This window comes from Ranitomeya variabilis, chromosome 1, assembly GCF_051348905.1.
Source record: "Ranitomeya variabilis isolate aRanVar5 chromosome 1, aRanVar5.hap1, whole genome shotgun sequence".
In the NCBI taxonomy this organism is placed as follows: domain Eukaryota; kingdom Metazoa; phylum Chordata; class Amphibia; order Anura; family Dendrobatidae; genus Ranitomeya; species Ranitomeya variabilis.
Window position 1 is genome coordinate 773,651,605 of NC_135232.1, and position 18,926 is coordinate 773,670,530.

Consider the following 18,926-nt stretch of genomic DNA (forward strand, 5'->3'; position numbering starts at 1 on the left):
ATTGTCAATCCACTGGACCAAACACTAAGGAAACAACTTTACACATTTACATATGTATTTATGTTATTTTCTTTTAAAAAAGCATCCAAGTCTTTTTTTAAACCATCAATGGTTCCTGCTTAAGGTAAAGAACCAAGTTCTTATTAGTTCTTATGGTAAAGAAGGTCTATTTCCTCTGGAGATTGAACCTTCCTTTCTCCATGTGGAGGGAGTACCTCTTGCTTTTTCAGGGGATTATGCCTGAAACAGCTTTGACCATACTTCTTGTATGGGCCAGTTATGTACTTGTACCAGTTACATATCCCCCTTAGACATCTCTTCTCAAGAATAAATGTAATTTTTTTAATACTATATCATAACGAAGATTCTTCATGAACCCCATCAAACATTTCAGATCGACTTTGTACATTTTCTTATTCTATGGCTGAGGTTTCAAACTCAGCCAGGTAAATGGGCCGCAGAGACAGGTCATGAAGGAGAGTGACTTATCCTAAGTCATATTGCAAGACTCGTTAAGGGGTTGATTGTGACTTGTAGGATTGCTACTTCCAACAGGTGATGCTATAGAGTTCAAGTCCTCATTTTCTCTGAAGACGCAATTTGCATATTAAATTTCCCAGAGGAGCATTGCAAGGTGAATAAGCCTCCTTACCTTGACAAGCCAGAGCTGGTATGTCACTCTCCATAAGAAGAAACGTTGCCCCTTAGACCCCAGTCCAGAGCCTCTCATCTAGCCAAATCAGTTCTCATGCTTCGCACTGACGAGGGCCAACAGCCCGAAACACCATGTCTGCGAATTGAGATACTGATTTGGTTTTTATCCTAAGTCATATTGCACGACTCGTTAAAGGGTTGATTGTGACTTGTAGGACACTACTTCCAACCGGTAACGCTATAGAGTTCAAGTCCTCTTTTTCTCTGAAGAGGCAATTTGCATATCAGATTTTTCTCATACTTTATTTCTTTTGGGTTTTTTGGTTAAAACTACCCATACAGTTCCAGAGATTTGTGCTTTTTTATTTGGTGCTAATTTTTATGGTGTTTGCCAAGGGGGTTCACAAGGTAATTGTGCAGAGTAATATAAAGATATGCCCCAAGAGAATAAAAATAATCCTTGGTAAAGACCATAAAAATGAGCATTTTGGAAGCATTACATAAAAAGGCCCAAATTGTATGGTGGATTTGAAAAAAACAAAAACAAACGGAATACTCAGGAGAGCAGTGGGAATAAAATAAGAGCATGGATTGGTCCACCTTTGACCTGGTGACAGGTCCTCTTTAAAGAACACTGTTGGGGTTGTGTTTTGAGCTGTGCACATACTCTATGTGACAGCTATTGGTGTATACCAGCTGGTAACCTAACTCCTACCTACCTCACAATGGGTATGGTGAGGGAAGCGTGAATGAAATTATTCATGTCAGACAGACAGGTCACTCTGGTTCTTTTTCTGTATTGTGCATGCAGCCAAAGAGAAACTAGAGAACTTGTAATACATGAAAGGAACAGAAACCTTATATGTTCCCTTGCTGTGTAACCTGTTCAAATACACAGATAATGGCTCATTTAGCCAGCACACACTGCAACAATGAATGTAACTGCTGGTGTAGAGCCATAACTACTAATTCACTACAGTAGAGCTATATCATGAATGGCATCAATTCATAGTCTTTGTATACTTGACTGATGGTAACAGCTGCAGATGGCACAAAGAAGCCTGTAATTATACGTTACACCGTGGGTCGGTCTACTTCTGGTGCTACTGAGGATGTTAACCCCACAATATTTTATTGTCAAAATCACTTCAATCACAGTTGACGACATTCGACATTTTTTCAAGGGACACTTGGCCGTGTGGGTCAACGGTGCAGGGCTTGCCAGAATGCACATACAAAAAGAATGTTGTGCCTCATTTTAACCAAATCTATTTATGTGCTGTGCCAGAAAGTACAAATGTGGCTCACTCAACACCTTAGTTTTTCAGCTTCAAAATAGGTTTTGCAAATGGAGTAAAATACACTGCTCAAAAAAATAAAGGGAACACTTAAACATCAGAATATACAGGTCCTTCTCAAAAAAATAGCATATAGTGTTAAATGTCATTATTTACCATAATGTAATGATTACAATTAAACTTTCATATATTATAGATTCATTATCCACCAACTGAAATTTGTCAGGTCTTTTATTGTTTTAATACTGATGATTTTGGCATACAACTCCTGAAAACCCAAAAAACCTGTCTCAATAAATTAGCATATCAAGAAAAGGTTCTCTAAACGACCTATTACCCTAATCTTCTGAATCAACTAATTAACTCTAAACACATGCAAAAGATACCTGAGGCTTTTAAAAACTCCCTGCCTGGTTCATTACTCAAAACCCCCATCATGGGTAAGACTAGCGACCTGACAGATGTCAAGAAGGCCATCATTGACACCCTCAAGCAAGAGGGTAAGACCCAGAAAGAAATTTCTCAACAAATAGGCTGTTCCCAGAGTGCTGTATCAAGGCACCTCAATGGTAAGTCTGTTGGAAGGAAACAATGTGGCAGAAAACGCTGTACAACGAGAAGAGGTGACCGGACCCTGAGGAAGATTGTGGAGAAGGACCGATTCCAGACCTTGGGGAACCTGAGGAAGCAGTGGACTGAGTCTGGTGTGCAGGAAATGGGCTACAGGTGCCGCATTCCCCAGGTAAAGCCACTTTTGAACCATAAACAGCGGCAGAAGCGCCTGACCTGGGCTACAGAGAAGCAGCACTGGACTGTTACTAAGTGGTCCCAAGTACTTTTTTCTGATGAAAGCAAATTTTGCATGTCATTCGGAAATCAAGGTGCCAGAGTCTGGAGGAAGACTGGGGAGAAGGAAATGCCAAAATGCCTGAAGTCCAGTGTCAAGTACCCACAGTCAGTGATGGTGTGGGGTGCCATGTCAGCTGCTGGTGTTGGTCCACTGTGTTTCATCAAGGGCAGGGTCAATGCAGCTAGCTATCAGGAGATTTTGGAGCACTTCATGCTTCCATCGGCTGAAATGCTTTATGGAGATGAAGATTTCATTTTTCAGCACGACCTGGCACCTGCTCACAGTGCCAAAACCACTGGTAAATGGTTTACTGACCATGGTATTACTGTGCTCAATTGGCCTGCCAACTCTCCTGACCTGAACCCCATAGAGAATCTGTGGGATATTGTGAAGAGAAAGTTGAGAGACGCAAGACCCAACACTCTGGATGAGCTTAAGGCCGCTATTGAAGCATCCTGGGCCTCCATAACATCTCAGCAGTGTCACAGGCTGATTGCCTCCATGCCACGCCGCATTGAAGCAGTCATTTCTGCCAAAGGATTCCCGACCAAGTATTGAGTGCATAATTGAACATTATTATTTGATGGTTTTTTGTTTGTTATTAAAAAACACTTTTATTTGATTGGACGGGTGAAATATGCTAATTTATTGAGACAGGTTTTTTGGGTTATCAGGAGTTGTATGCCAAAATCATCAGTATTAAAACAATAAAAGACCTGACAAATTTCAGTTGGTGGATAATGAATCTATAATATATGAAAGTTTAATTGTAATCATTACATTATGGTAAATAATGAAATTTAACACTATATGCTAATTTTTTGAGAAGGACCTGTAACTCCAAGTAAATCAAACTTCTGTGAAATCAAACTGTCCACTTAGGAAGCAACACTGTTTGACAATCAATTTCACATGCTGTTGTGCAAATGGAATAGACAACAGATGGAAATTATTGGCAATTATCAAGACACTCAATAAAGGAGCGGTTCTGCAGGTGGGGACCACAGACCACATCTCAGTACCGATGCTTTCTGTCTGATGTTTTGGTCACTTTTGAATGTTGTTTGTGCTTTCACATTTGGGGTAGCATGAGACGGACTCTACAACCCACACAAGTGGCTCAGGTAGTGCATCTCATCCAGGATGTCACATCAATGCAAGCTGTGACAAGAATGTTTGCTGTGTCTGTCAGCATAGTGTCCAGAGGCTGGAGGTGCTACCAGGTGACAGGCCAGTACACCAGGAGATGTGGAGGGGGGAGTAGGAGGGCTTCAACTCAGCAGCAGGACCACTACATCAGCCTTTGTGTAAGGAGGAACAGGAGGAGCACTGCCAGAGCCCTGCAAAAAGACATCCAGCAGGCCACAAATGTGCATATGTTTGCATAAACGGTTACAAACCAACTCCATGAGGATGGTCTGAGTGCCCGGCGTCCACAGATGGGGGTTGTGCTCACAGCCCAACACCATGCAGGATGCTAGGCATTTGCCACAGAACACCAGGATTGGCAAATTCACCACTGGTGCCCTGTGCTCTGTGAAAGCAGGTTCACACTGAGCACATGTGTCAGAGTCTGGAGACATTGTGGAAAGTGATCTGCTGCCTGCAACATCCTTCAGCATGACCAGTTTGGCAGTGGGTCAGTAATGGTGTGGGTTGGCATTTCTTTGTTGGGCCCCACAGGCCTCCATGTGCTATCCAGAGGTAGCCTGACTGCCATTAGGTACCAAGATGAGATCCTCAGACCCCTTGTGAGACCATATGTTGGTGCGGTTGGCCCTGGGTTCCTCCTAATGCAGGACAATGCCAGACCTCATGTGGCTGGAGTGTGTCAGCAGTTCCTGCAAGATGAAGGCATTGAAGCTATGAACTGGCCTGCCCGTTCTTCAGACCTGAATCCGATTGAACACATCTGGGACATCATGTCTCACTCCATCCACCAGCGTCACGTTGCACCACAGACTGTCCAGGAGTTGGCGGATGCTTTAGTCCAGGTCTGGGAGGATATACCTCAGGAGACCATCCGTCGCCTCATGAGGAGCATGGCCAGGCATTGTAGGGAGGTCATATTGGCATGTAGAAGCCACACACACTACTGAGCATCATTTCCTTGTCTTCAGGCATTTCCACTGAAGTTGGATCAGCCTGTAACTTCATTTTCCACTTTGATTTTGAGCATCATTCCAACTCCAGTCCTCATCAGGATATTAGTTGTGATTTACGTTGATAATTTTTAGGTTTTATTGTTCTTAACACATTACACTATGTAATGAATAAAGATTTACTGGAATATTTCATTCAGTGATATCTAGGACGTGGGATTTTGGTGTTCCCTTTATTTTTTGGAGCAGTGTATATAGTACCGTATTTTTCGGAATATAAGACGCACCGGACCATAAGGCGCACCCCAAATTTGGGGTGAAAATTGCAGAAAAATTTTTTTTTTATAAGATGGGGGTCCGTCTTATTGTCCGAATTTACAGTATCTTACCTGAGGGCTGGCGGTGGCAGAGCAGGGTCACAGGAGGCATGGTGTCGGCAGAGGTGGGGTGATGCGGAACGGCGTGCACCTGAGCAGGGTCCCTTCCTGCTTAGGTGGGCAATGCCACGGTCTGGTGTCCATGGGAGGGTTGCAGCAGTGGTTACCGGCAGAGGTGCTGGGATGAGGAGGTGCTGGGATGAGGAGGTCCTGGGATGAGGAGGTCCTGGGATGAGGAGGTCCTGGGATGAGGAGGTGCTGGGATGTGGAGGTCCTGGGATGAGGAGGTCCTGGGATGAGGAGGTGCTGGGATGAGGAGGTGCTGGGATGAGGAGGTCCTGGGATGAGGAGGTCCTGGGATGAGGAGGCGCAGTGAGAGGTATGGCGTCAGAGGGGTCCCTTTCCCCGGTGAGGTGATGCAGCAGAGCCGGGTGAATACTGTTGTTAGCGGTGGTGGCGGCCATCTTCCCGAGGCCGCGGGTCCGCAGATGAAGCGCTCTGCTTCCCGGGGCTTCAGGAAAATGGCCGCGGGATGCCACGCGTGCGCAGATGGAGATCGCGACGGCCATTTTCCTGAAGCCACGAACTTCAGGAAAATGGCCGCTGCAATCCCCATCTGCGCACGCGCGGCATCCCGCGGCCATTTTCCTGAAGCCCCGGGAAGCAGAGCGCTCCATCTGCGCACGCGGGGCCTCCGTAAGATGGCCGCCACCACCGCTAACAACAGGATTCACCCGGCTCTGCTGCTTACCGGGCTGCTGCATCACCTCACCGGGGAAAGGGACCCCGCTCACTGCGCCTCCTCATCCCCGCACGTCTGCCGCCGCACCTCTGCCACCACACCTCTGCCACCGTACCTCTGCCACCACGGTAAGCCTGCATTGCGACTATTAGACGCACCCCCCATTTTCCCCCCTTTTTTGGGGGGGAAAAGTGCGTCTTGTAGTCCAAAAAATACAGTATTTATTATTGGCATGTGCCAAATTTTAGGCAAAAATGAACGGTCTAAAGTAAGACATATAAAAATGTCAATCCGTAAAAGTGCCTAACTCCTAGCAAGATGTGCCAAATTTATCATAACGTGCACCACTGTGCTAAATTTTGCGCATAATCAGGCTGTTTGAATTAAGTTCATGGTGTCTACGTTTTATCCAGCAAGGGATCGGCTGTAGTAGTAACCTGTCGGAAGTACACATTTACCATTATGTAGCATAAGCAAAAGCAGTAAAGAACCAGTGGTGCAGGAGAGCCAGGATATGTAGAAGGTAACAGTGCAGTCTTATCCTTTTTAGTATTTGAATCAATATTTCGTACATTTATTTTTTTATAGGACACTAAAAACTGACAAATCAAATTTTCTAGGTTTTAGCCACTAAGTTATTTTTTCAAAGCATGCCAAGTGACGAGTTTAACAAAATACGGCTTATTAAAAATAATAATAATGTAACATTTATTTGAAACAAATATTAAAATAGTCTAAAAAGAGACCAGGAAAGATAATCAAACATAACAATAACGCTATAAGATACTAGGGCACTTAGTACCCAAAATTTAAATGTGGAGTACTCTCTCTCACCCTATTGTTGCCCGGAGAAGCGTCCCTTCCTGGCAGTGGAGGTTGGCACCCTAGCTCGGACGCAATCTGGCGCCCCCGCTCACTGACAGCTAGCCCTAATGTTCCCTGTTGTACTCTGATCTAGGGTTACTTATCACCAACAAAACAGCCAAAAAACCTCAATAGCCATTATCCATCAAAATGAGATACTACTAGGGTGGTCAAAAACAAGAGACTCAATATTAGAAAGCGATTTACCACAGGTAGTCCAAAAAACCACAAAGTACTAAAAAGATTTTGGCTGTTTTGATGGTGATAAGTAACCCTAGATCAGATGACAATAGGGAACATTAGGGCTAGCCGTTGATGAACGGGGCGCCAGATTGCGTACAAGTCAGGATGCCAACCTCCACAGCCAGGAATTGACACTTCTCAGGGCATCAATAGGGTGAGACAGAGTACTCCACATTTAAATTTTGGATGTTAAATGCCCTGGTATCTAGTAGTATTATTGGTATCGTTATATTTGATTACCTTTCCTGGTGTTTTTTTGACTATTTTAATATTTGAGTCAAATAAATGTTATATTATAGCTCGATTTTTTCTGATAAGCTGTATTAAGTTCTTTCAGTAGGAAAAGCTTGAGGTCTTACACTCTTGTCATTAATGTGACAGGGTCAATGGCACTATATGATGGGAGATATGTGTCACAGAATCTGCTTTCCTCCGTGATCTAAAAACCCATAAGTGTCTTTTCAGCATGATGTTATGGGTGGGGTTTTAGGTGAGTAGGTAAGAGATGGGCGGGATGCCTACTCACCATATCTCAACCTCATGGGTGTGACTGGGGAGATAAATGTCCAGCCAGTTTTTTTTTTTTTCGGTCGGGGTGTTGTGTAGAGGCAAGCAAGGCCTAGGCTGATACTTCTGTGGGAGCTGCCAAATGTATTGGCCCAGAAGTGTTGGGCAGGACTGCTTATAAACTTTTTTTTTCCTTTTGAGCCAGAAAGGCTGTTTTCTGTTACCATTTTGGGGTTTATGATACAATAAACCACCCAGAGATTTTAACCCATGTGTGCCTGTGTCTACCTTGAGGAGCAGCTTAGTGAGCCGACCTGCCACATTAATTTTCTTTCAATAAATTTGGTTGGGGTATCTCTCATTAGTTTTTTGCACATGGTATTAAGGTAAAGTCTAAACGATGGAAGTACCTATAAAGTCTATAAATGACTGCTGTTACAATGCTTAAGGATCTGCTGGCTCAAGTAAACCTAAAGAATAGGGTGCAGAAGGATAATTAAGCATTTGGCATATGTACATGTCTAAATATTATTTGATAGACTACACCTTAACCTCTTTCTGTAAATAAGGATGCATTTGTTTCCATATTCACTGCAGGTGATCATTTATTTCTGTATATTGAATGGATAACTCATACTCAGATCAATGGCACTCACTTGTAAATTTGAAGAATTTGCAGATTTCTATTCTATGCTCTTCAAAAAACAGACATTTGTTTTTGAAGAGCATGGAATAAAATTCTACAAATTCTGCAAATTTACAAGTGAGTGCCGGTCTTCTTATGTTATTTGCAATGGGATGCCAGCCCTAGACACGAGAACCACGGATTTTGAGTGCCGTCTGGAATGGATGCTTATCATACTCAGATCAGATGTCCTGTAAAGATATAGCATGCAGGAGATCATGAGGTGGTTCTGCTTGATTTACAAACACAACAAGGGAACAGAAGGATAATGATGTTTCTGACAAATCTACTGATTTTGCTTGCCAGACATATGTGGCTATAAATGTAGCAGTTCTTTTGGGAACAACTAAATCTGGAGATTTGCCTTTCTGTAACAATTTGAATGTAAATCCATAAATTATGTCTTAAATTGGCCATACCATACAATAGCTGTTGACTAAATGGGCCAACAACTGTTCTTCTCGATCCCTATACAAATGCACCTTTGGCTCAACCAAACGCGCAAGTGATCTCAATGGAAAGATGACTATAGACCACTACCTGACACCTATGGCTTTGGCTTACCTACCTTAAAAACAAAGGATCTGCATTTTAAGTTTAAGCAGTTATCTCCTGTGATGTTCACAGCTTATAATTAAAAAGAATTGTGGTTTCAGCAGTTTTCTGTACCAGGCTGAGTAATAAATACCCCTGAACCATACACCAAACAAAGAAATTCCTGCCGTTATTTACCTCTTTCTTTCTCTTCTGATAAAGTTAAATGAATAGAGTACACTATGGTAATGGTAGGGTATGCCATATATTTGAAGTAAACTAATATTGTTTTGGCTGTACTGAAAAGGGGTTAGCTATTGAAAACTTACATTTATATATCTAAACTCCTTGAACAACTTGTCTACCTTGAACTATCTTCCCACGTCCCATCCATCTTGCATTTTCATCAGCTATAATCTGGCTTCTGACATCACCGGCCAACTGAAATGGCCTTACAGGGGTTGTCCATTTTCAGGAAAGTGTTTGTCTTAACCTGTGTAAAATACATAAAATAACAGGTTCAGCTGGTATTCACCCTTTCTGGGTCCATTATCAACTCTCTGCCTCAGCTCTGGTCCCAGTGTTTTGACTATAGGGTATGTGGCATTAACAGCAGTGCTTGTGCACTGTGGTTGATGGCACATGACGTTGAGCTCAGTGCACGAACCGTTGAACAAAGTGACTGGCTAGATTGGTTACAGGTATTGTGATGTGATGTTACTACTATACTCAAAACATCAGGACTGTAGAAGCTTCTGGGAGCTGGCACTTGATCATGGGAGGGAGATTACCTGCTGAGTTTATTTTATGTATTTCATACAAGTTTGGAGCCCACTTTCCTGAAAGTGGACAACTTCTTTAGCCAAAGTTACTAATCTGCTACCTGCCAATCCTCTGCCTGAAACAATTGACCACTCCCTCCTCTGACAAACACTCTTATCCCTTGGAATCATAACCTTATCTCTCTCCTGGATCTGTTCCTAATTTAGAAACTGAATATTTATTGCCTCCAATTCACACAAGACCACTTTGTCTCATCCTTTCCCTGTTGATGTCCTTTAAGACTTTGTCCTGGGAAGCCTACTCTTGTTCATCTAAGACTTTAGCCTAGGACAGCTGATAGACTCTCACGGCTTTTACTACCACTTTTATGCTGATGACACACTCAGATTTACCTCTGGTTCATATAACGTATTACCTGTTTGCTATTGAAAATTCAAGAGTGTCAGCTTCTACTGTTCTCAATTTCTAAAAAAAAGTGGATTCATTATTTTTCCACCATGTCACTCACCTCCTTCCTCCACCAGACTTATCCTCTGGATGGGTTCCACTTCTCACAAGCCCATTGCTTTAGGATAACCATTGTCTCTGCCCTGTCTTTCAAACTGCACACTTAAACCCGTAAATCTTACCTACATGCTACTTTCAAATGTAATATTTCTTATGTCTAGTCTTTCCCCAACTTCCCCAGTCAATGAATATAATTGTAAATTCCTCTCACAGACATTGCTGCGATGACCTTCTCGGTGGCTACTCTTTCAACTCTTTCGTGCCCTCCCTATCCACTCTCAACTCTATCCTTCCTGCCAATACTTTCGTAGGCTGAACTTGTACATTTCTGATCTAATTTCCCACGAACTCGCCACAAGTATTCATAAAGAGGAGCTTACACTGTTTTTTTTAAGTTAAACTGTGTACCTCCTCGATTTGATTCTGTTCCTCTGATTCTAGAACATTTTTTCTTCTTTTTGTATACTCCTCTGTTCCAAAGCTATTCCACGCTAATAAAGATGCTAATTTTTCCCTTCAACTAAATGGGTGTATACCACAGAACTTCTCTGTGGGCGCAGTCATGTTTTGATTGGTCAATGCAGAGGAGAAATAGCAAACAACCAGAGAAAAGTTCTGGGGTATACACCCAGTTGGTTAAACATTAAATTTGCTTCCTTATTTCCACGGGGTATAATTATGGAATCAAAAGATGCAGAAGAAAAAGATAAACTGTTCCAGAATCAGTGGAGCAGCGCAAATTGTAGGAGATATGTAGCTGAAAAAATCCACTGAAAGGTCCTCTTTAAATATGATCTATATCTATATCTTAGTTAAGTTGGCCATGTGCATCAAGTTTGCTTTGTGGCACATGGGTTCCCAAAGTTTTGCAATATGGAGTCATAGGCAATAGGTTTCGTTGCATATGGTGACTGTTTATGGTATATGTTACCTTTGCAATACAGCATGCAATGGTCCATGGCATAATTTTATTATCACAGATTCATCCTTGAGAAATAACTCAGCTTTTGTATGAGTGTACAGTAGAAATTTCAGATGTCCACTATATGGATCCATAATATAATATACGTAGCTCTGTGCATCAGTGAAGAACCATAATGTAACTATGGCAGGGTACCAACCAAGTAAAGTTTTTCCTAATTCGTTGAAACAAATATTATACACTATTGGTGATAATGAATATACACCAAATATCTTTATTGTCTTCCTAGTTTTCCTTTTTGTTTTGATATCAATTATCTATCTATCTATCTATCTATCTATCTATCTATCTATCTATCTATCTATCTATCTATCACATATCTATCTATGAATTGAAAAAGGCAGGCAACACTCCAATTTTACCAAAGATAAAGTAAACATGGGCACATGGGCTAATTAAAGTCCACTTTACCTTTGAAAATATCGCAGCTGACTATCGCAGCTGACATCCGGCACTATGTGCCAGGAGCGGTCACGGACCGCCCCCGGCACATTAACCACCGGCACACTGCAATCAAACATGATCACAGTGTTCCGGCGGTACAGGAAAGCATCGCGCAGGGAGGGGGCTCCCTGCCTGCTTCCCTGAGACGATCGGTACAAGGCGATGTGCTCACCTTGTACCGAGCGTCTCCTCCCTGCAGGCCCTGGATCCAAAATGGCCGCGGGGCTACTTCCGGGTCCAGCAGGGAGGTGCTTACCAAGTGCCTGCTCAGAGCAGGCACTGGTAAGCCAGGAGCAGGGCACATCAGATCGCTGAACTGACACAGTGTTCTGCAAAGTGTCAGATCAGCGATCTGTCACTATACAGTGATGTCCCCCCTGGGACAAAGTAAAAAGGTAAAAAAAAAAATTTAAAATGTGTAAAAAAAAAAAAAAATTCCTAAATAAATAAAAAAAAAATATTGTTCCCATAAATACATTTCTTTATCTAAATTAAAAAAAACAATAAAAGTGCACATATTTAGTATTGCCGCGTCCATAACGACCCGACCTATAAAACTGTCCCACTAGTTAACCCCTTCAGTGAACACTGTAAAAAAAAAAAAAGCGAGGCAAAAAACGCTTTATTATCATACCGCCAAACAAAAAGTGGAATAACACGCAAACAAAAAGACAGATATAAATAACCATGGTACCGCTGAAAACGTCATCTTGTCCCACAAAAAACGAGCTGCCACACAGCATCATCAGCAAAAAAATAAAAAAGTTATAGTCCTCAGAATAAAGCGATGCAAAATAATTATTTTTTCTATAAAATAGTTTTTATCGTATAAAAGCGCCAAAGCATAAAAAAATTATGTAAATGAGGTATCGCTGTAATCATACTGACCCAAAGAATAAAACTGCTTTATCCATTTTACCAAATGCGGAACGGTATAAATGCCCCCCCAAAAGAAATTCATGAATAGCTGGTTTTTGGTCATTCTGCATCACAAAAATCGGAATAAAAATCGAAAAAAAATGTCACGTGCCTGAAAATGTTGCCAATAAAAACGTCAACTCGTCCCGCAAAAAAAAAAAAACCTCACATGACTCTGTGGACCAAAATATGGAAAAATTATAGGTCTCAAAATGTGGTAACACAAAAAATATTTTTTGCAATAAAAAGCGTCTTTTAGTGTGTGACAGCTGCCAATCATAAAAATCCGCTAAAAAACCCGCTATAAAAGAGGAAATCAAACCCCCTTCATCACCCCCTTAGTTAGGGAAACATTAAAAAATTAGAAAAATGTATTTATTTCCATTTTCCCATTAAGGCTAGGGTTAGGGCTAGGGTTAGGGCTAGGGTTGGGGTTAGGGTTAGGGCTAGGGTTAGAGTTAGGGTTGGGGCTAGGGTTAGGGTTGGGGCTAGGGTTAGGGCTAGGGTTAGGGATAGGGTTAGGGTTAGGGTTAGGGCTAGGGTTAGGGCTAGCATTAGGGTTGGGGTTAGGGTTAGGGTTGGGGCTAGGGTTAGGGCTAGGGTTAGGGTTAAGGCTAGGTTTAGGGCTAGGGTTAGGGCTAGGGTTGGGGTTAGGGTTGGGGCTAGAGTTAGGGCTACAGTTAGGGTTAGGGCTACTGTTAGGGTTGGGGCTAAAGTTAGGGTTAGGGATGGGGTAAAGTTAGGGTTAGGGCTGGGGCTAAAGTTGAGGTTAGGGCTACAGTTAGGGTTGGGGCTAAAGTTAGGGTTAGGGTTGGGGCTAAAGTTAGAGTTAGGGTTGGGACTAAAGTTAGGGTTAGGGTTGGGGCCAAAGTTAGGGTAAGAGCTAAAGTTAGGGTTAAGGTTTGGATTACATTTATGGTTGGGATTAGGGTTAGGCGTGTGTCAGGGTTAGGGGTGTGGCTAAGGTTATGGTTGGGATTAGGGTTAGGGGTGTGTTTGGGATAGGGTTTCAATTAGAATTGGGGGTGTCCACTGTTTAGGCACATCAGGGCTCTCCAAACGCAACATTGCGTCCGATCTCAATTCCAGCCAATTCTGCGTTGAAAAAGTAAAACAGTGCTCCTTCCCTTCCGAGCTCTCCCGTGCACCAACACAGGGGTTTACCCCAACATATGGGGTATCAGCATACTCAGGACTAATTGGACAACGACAATTGGGGTCCAATTTCTCTTGGTACCCCTGGGAAAATAAAAATTTGGGGGGCTAAAAAAAACATTTTTGTGGGAAAAAATGAATTTTTATTTTCACGACTCTACGTTATGCACTGTAGTGAAACACTTGAGGGTTCAAAGTTCTCACAACACATCTAGATAAGTTCCTTGGGGGGTCTAGTTTCCAAAATGGTGTCACTTGTGGGTGGTTTCTACTGTTTAGGTGCATCAAGGGCTCTGCAAATGCAACGTGACGACTGCAGACCAATCCATCTAAGTCTGCATTCCAAATGGCGCTCCTTCCCTTCCGAGCTCTGCCATGCGCACAAACGGTGGTTCCCCCCACATATGGGGTATCAGCGTACACAGGACAAATTGGATAACTTTTGGGGTTGAATTTCTCCTTTTACCCTTGGGAAAATACAAAACTGGGGGCTAAAAAATAATTTTTGTGGAAAAAAAAAGAATTTTTATTTTCACGGCTCTGCGTTATAAACTGTAGTGAAACACTTGGGGGTTCAAAGCTGTGAAAACACATCTAGATAAGTTCCTTTGGGGGCTACTTTCCAAAATGGTGTCACTTGTGGGGGGTTTCAATGATTAGGCACATCAGGGGCTCTCCAAACGCAACATGGCATCCCATCTCAATTCCAGTCAAGGGCTAGGGTTAGGGTTGGGGCTAGGCTTAGGGTTAGGGTTGGGGCTAGGGTTAGGGCTACAGTTAAGGTTAGGGCTACAGTTAGGGTTGGGGCTAAAGCTATGGTTAGAGCTGGGGTAAAGTTAGGGTTAGGGCTGGGGCTAAAGTTAAGGTTAGGGCTACAGTTAGGGTTGGGGCTAAAGTTAGGGTTAGGGTTGGGGCTAAAGTTAGAGTTAGGGTTGGGGCTAAAGTTAGGGTGAGGGTCAGGGCTAAAGTTAGGGTAGGGGCTAAAGTTAGGGTTAGGGTTTGGATTACATTTATGGTTGGGATTAGGGTTAGGGGTGTGTCAGGGTTAGGGGTGTGGCTAGGGTTATGGTTGGGATTAGGGTTAGGGGTGTGTTTGGGATAGGGTTTCAATTAGAATTGGGGGTTTCCACTGTTTAGGCACATCAGGGCTCTCCAAACGCGACATGGCGTCCGATCTCAATTCCAGCCAATTCTGCATTGAAAAAGTAAAACAGTGCTCCTTCCCTTCCGAGGTCTCCCATGCGCCAACACAGGGGTTTACCCCAACATATGGGGTATCAGCATACTCAGGGCAAATTGGACAACAAAAATTGGAGTCCAATTTCTCTTGTTACCCTTGGGAAAATAAAAATTTGGGGGGCTAAAAAAACATTTTTGTGGGAAAAAAATGAATTTTTATTTTCACGACTCTACGTTATAAACTGTAGTGAAACACTTGGGGGTTCAATGTTCTCACAACACATTTAGATAAGTTCCTTGGGGGGTCTAGTTTCCAATATGGTGTCACTTGTGGGGTTTTCTTCTGTTTAGGTGCATCAGGGGCTCTGCAAATGCAACGTGACGCCTGCAGACCAATCCATCTAAGTCTGCATTCCAAATGGTGCTCCTTCCCTTCCGAGCTCTGCCATGCGCCCAAATGGTGGATCCTCCCCACATATGGGGTATCCACGTACTCAGGATAAATTGGACAACAACTTTTGTGGTCCAATTTCTCCTGTTACCCTTGGAAAAATACAAAACAGGGAGCTAAAAAATAATTTTTGTGGAAAAAAATTATTTTTTATTTTCACGGCTCTGCGTTATAAACTGTAGTGAAACACTTGGGGGTTCAAAGTTCTCACAACACATCTAGATAAGTTCCTTGGGGGGTCTAGTTTCCAAAATGGTGTCACTTGTGGGGGGTTTCTACTGTTTAGGTGCATCAGGGGCTCTGCAAATGCAACGTGACGCCTGCAGACCAATCCAGCTAAGTCTGCATTCCAAATGGCGCTCCTTCCCTTCCAAGCTCTGCCATGCACCAAAACGGTGGTTCCACCCCACATATGGGGTATCAGCGTACTCAGGACAAATTGGATAACTTTTGGGGTTGAATTTCTCCTTTTACCCTTGGGAAAATACAAGACTGGGGGCTAAAAAATAATTTTTGTGAAAAAAAAATAATTTTTATTTTCATGGCTCTGCGTTATAAACTGTAGTGAAACATTTGGGGGTTCAAAGCTGTCAAAACACATCTAGATAAGTTCCTTTGGGGGTGACTTTCCAAAATGGTGTCACTTGTGGGGGGGTTTTCAATGTTTAGGCACATCAGGGGCTCTCCAAACGCAACATGGCATCCTATCTCAATTCCAGTCAATTTTGCATTGAAAAGTCAAACGGCGCTCCTTCCCTTCCGAGCTCTGCCATGCACCCAAACAGTGGTTTACCCCCACATATCAGCATACTCAGAACAAATTGTACAACAACTTTTGGGCTCCATTGTCTCCTGTTACCCTTGGTAAAATAAAACAAATTGGAGCTGAAGTACATTTTTTATGAAAAAAAGTTAAATGTTCATTGTTTTTAAACATTCCAAAAATTCCTGTAAAACACCTGAAGGGTTAATAAACTTCTTGAATATGGTTTTGAGCACCTTGAGGGGTGCAGTTTTTAGAATGGTGTCACACTTGGTCATTTTCTATCATATAGACCCCTGAAAATGACTTCAAATGTGATGTGGTCCCTAAAAAATATTGGTGTTGTAAAAATGAGAAATTGCTGGTCAACTTTTATCCCTTATAACTCCCTAACAAAAAATGTTGGTTCCAAAATTGTGCTGATGTAAAGTAGACATGTGGGAAATGTTAATTATTAATTATTTTGTGTGACATATCTCTGTGATTTAAGGAAATAAAAATTCAAAGTTGGAAAATTGCAACATTTTCAAAATTTTTGCCAAATTTCCATTTTTTTTCACAAATAAACGCAAGTTATATCGAAGAAATTTTACCACTATCATGAAGTACAATATATCATGAGAAAACATTGTCAGAATCGCCAAGACCTGTTGAAGCATTCCAGAGTTATAACCTCATAAAGGGACAGTGGTCAGAATTGTAAAAATTGGCCTGGTCATTAACGTGCAAACCACCCTTGGGGCTTAAGGGGTTAATTGATGTAAAAATATTGATGCAGAAAGACATAAATCCATGCGACACATTCATTCCTGCTGAGAATGCCAAAGGTTGTCATTAATTTATACTCCCTAATCCTTCTACAGTGCCTTGCGAAAGTATTCAGCTCCCTGGAACTTTTCTACCTTTTCCCACAAATCATGCTTCAAACATAAAGATACCAAATGTAAAGAATCAACAACAAGTGGAACACAATTGTGAAGTTGAACAAAATTTATTGGTTATTTTAAATGTTTGTGGAAATTCAAAAACTGAAAATGGGGCTTTCGGCCCCTTTAACTTAATACTTTGCTGGCCACCTTTTGCTGCGATTACAGCTGCCAGTTGCTTGGGGTATGTCTGTATTAGTTTTGTACATCGAGAGACTGAAATTCTTGCCCATTCTTCCTTGGCAAACAGCTCGAGCTCAGTGAGGTTTGATGGAGATCGTTTGTGAACAGAAGTTTTCAGCTCTTTCCACAGATTCTTGATTGGATTGAGGTCTGGACTTTGACTTGGCCATTCTAACACCTGGATACATTTATTTATCCATTGTAGATTTTGCTTTATGTTTGGCATCATTTTCTTTTTGGAAGACAAATCTCCGTCCCATTCTCAGGTCTTTTGCAGACTCCAACAGGTTTTATTAAAGAATGGTCCTGTATTTGGCTCCATCCAACTTCCCATCAATTTTAACCATCTTCCCTGTCCCTGCTGAAGAAAAGCAGGCCCAAACCACGATGTTGCCACCACCATGTTTGACAGTGGGGATGGTGTGTTCAGGGTGATGAGCTGTGTTGCCTTTACGCCAAACATATCACTTTGCATTGTTGCCAAAAAGTTCAATTTTGGTTTCATCTGACCAGAGCACCTTCTTCCACATATTTGGTGTGTCTCCCAGGTGGCTTGTTGCAAACTTTAAACACTTTTTATGGATATCTTTGAGAAATGGCTTTCTTCTTGTCACTCTTCCATAAAGGCCAGATTTGTGCAGTGTACGACTGATTGTTGTCCTATGGACAGACTGTCCCACCTCAGCTGTAGATCTCTGCAGTTCATCCAGAGTGATCGTGGGCCTCTTGGCTGCAACTCTGATAAGTCTTCTCCTTGTTTGAGATGAAAGTTTAGAGGGACGGCCGGGTCTTGGTAGATTTGCAGTGGTATGATACTCCTTCCATTTCAATATGATCGCTTGCACAGTGCTCCTTGGGATGTTTAAAGTTTTGGAAATCATTTTGTATCCAAATTCAGCTTTAAACTTCTCCATAACAGTATCACGGACCTGCCTGTTGTGTTCCTTGGTGTTCATGATGCTTTCTGTGCTTCAAACAGAACCCTGAGACTATCAGAGAGCAGGTGCATTTATACGGAGACTTAATTACACACAGGTGGATTATATTTATCAACATTAGGCATTTAGTACAACATTGGATCATTCAGAGATCCACAATGAACTTCTGGACTGAGTTTGCTGCACTGAAAGTAAAGGGGCCGAATAATATTGCACGCCCCACTTTTCAGTTTTTTAATTTCCACAAAAATGTAAAATAACCAATAAATTTTGTTCAACTTCACTATTGTGTTCCACTTATTGTTGATTCTTCACCAAAAATTTACATTTGGTATCTTTATGTTTGAAGCATGATATGTGGGAAAAGGTTGAAAAGTTCAAGGGAGCCGAATACTTTCGCAAGGCACTATATCTCTCTGAGATTTAAAGTTACCATTTAATACAAGTAATATCATGTCCAATGTACTGTGATCGGGGGATGCAAAAATGTTTGGCCACATGTAGATCTATTCTTTTTTCTCTTATTCTGTGTGGCGATGAGAATTCATCCTTGTTCTAAATTTTTGCCCTGTCTCCCCTACACACAGACCCTCAGATGGACATTTAGTACATATAATTCAGTACACCTTGTTAGATGTGATGCAGCTGAAAGTACCTGGTATCTTGTAGTCCTGATGTGAATTGGGGATCTTTATCTTGTCCATGGTCATTATAAATGGACAGGTTTTACATTTTTTCTGGTTGCAGGAAAAGGTTCCTGTAGCTGTTGGAGAGGACAGGGAGCTCTTGACAATGATGCTTCTTAGATTTGGGGGCTGCCTGAAACACAGTAGTGGTGGGT

General features: G+C 42.1%; 1 protein-coding gene across 2 annotated transcripts in view; it reads right to left on the reverse strand.

Moving 5' to 3' along the window:
• The window catches only part of LINGO3 (leucine rich repeat and Ig domain containing 3), a 72,734-nt gene that overhangs the window by 42,401 nt on the left and 11,407 nt on the right, over positions 1-18,926 (reverse strand). The window contains exon 2 of one of the 2 annotated variants that reach the window (XR_013217695.1): positions 9,210-9,349. The exons of the other annotated variant lie outside the window; for it this stretch is intronic. The gene's annotated coding sequence lies outside the window, so the exon portion shown is untranslated. Of the gene's footprint in view, positions 1-9,209; positions 9,350-18,926 lie in introns of those variants that run through there. 2 annotated transcript variants of the gene reach the window in all.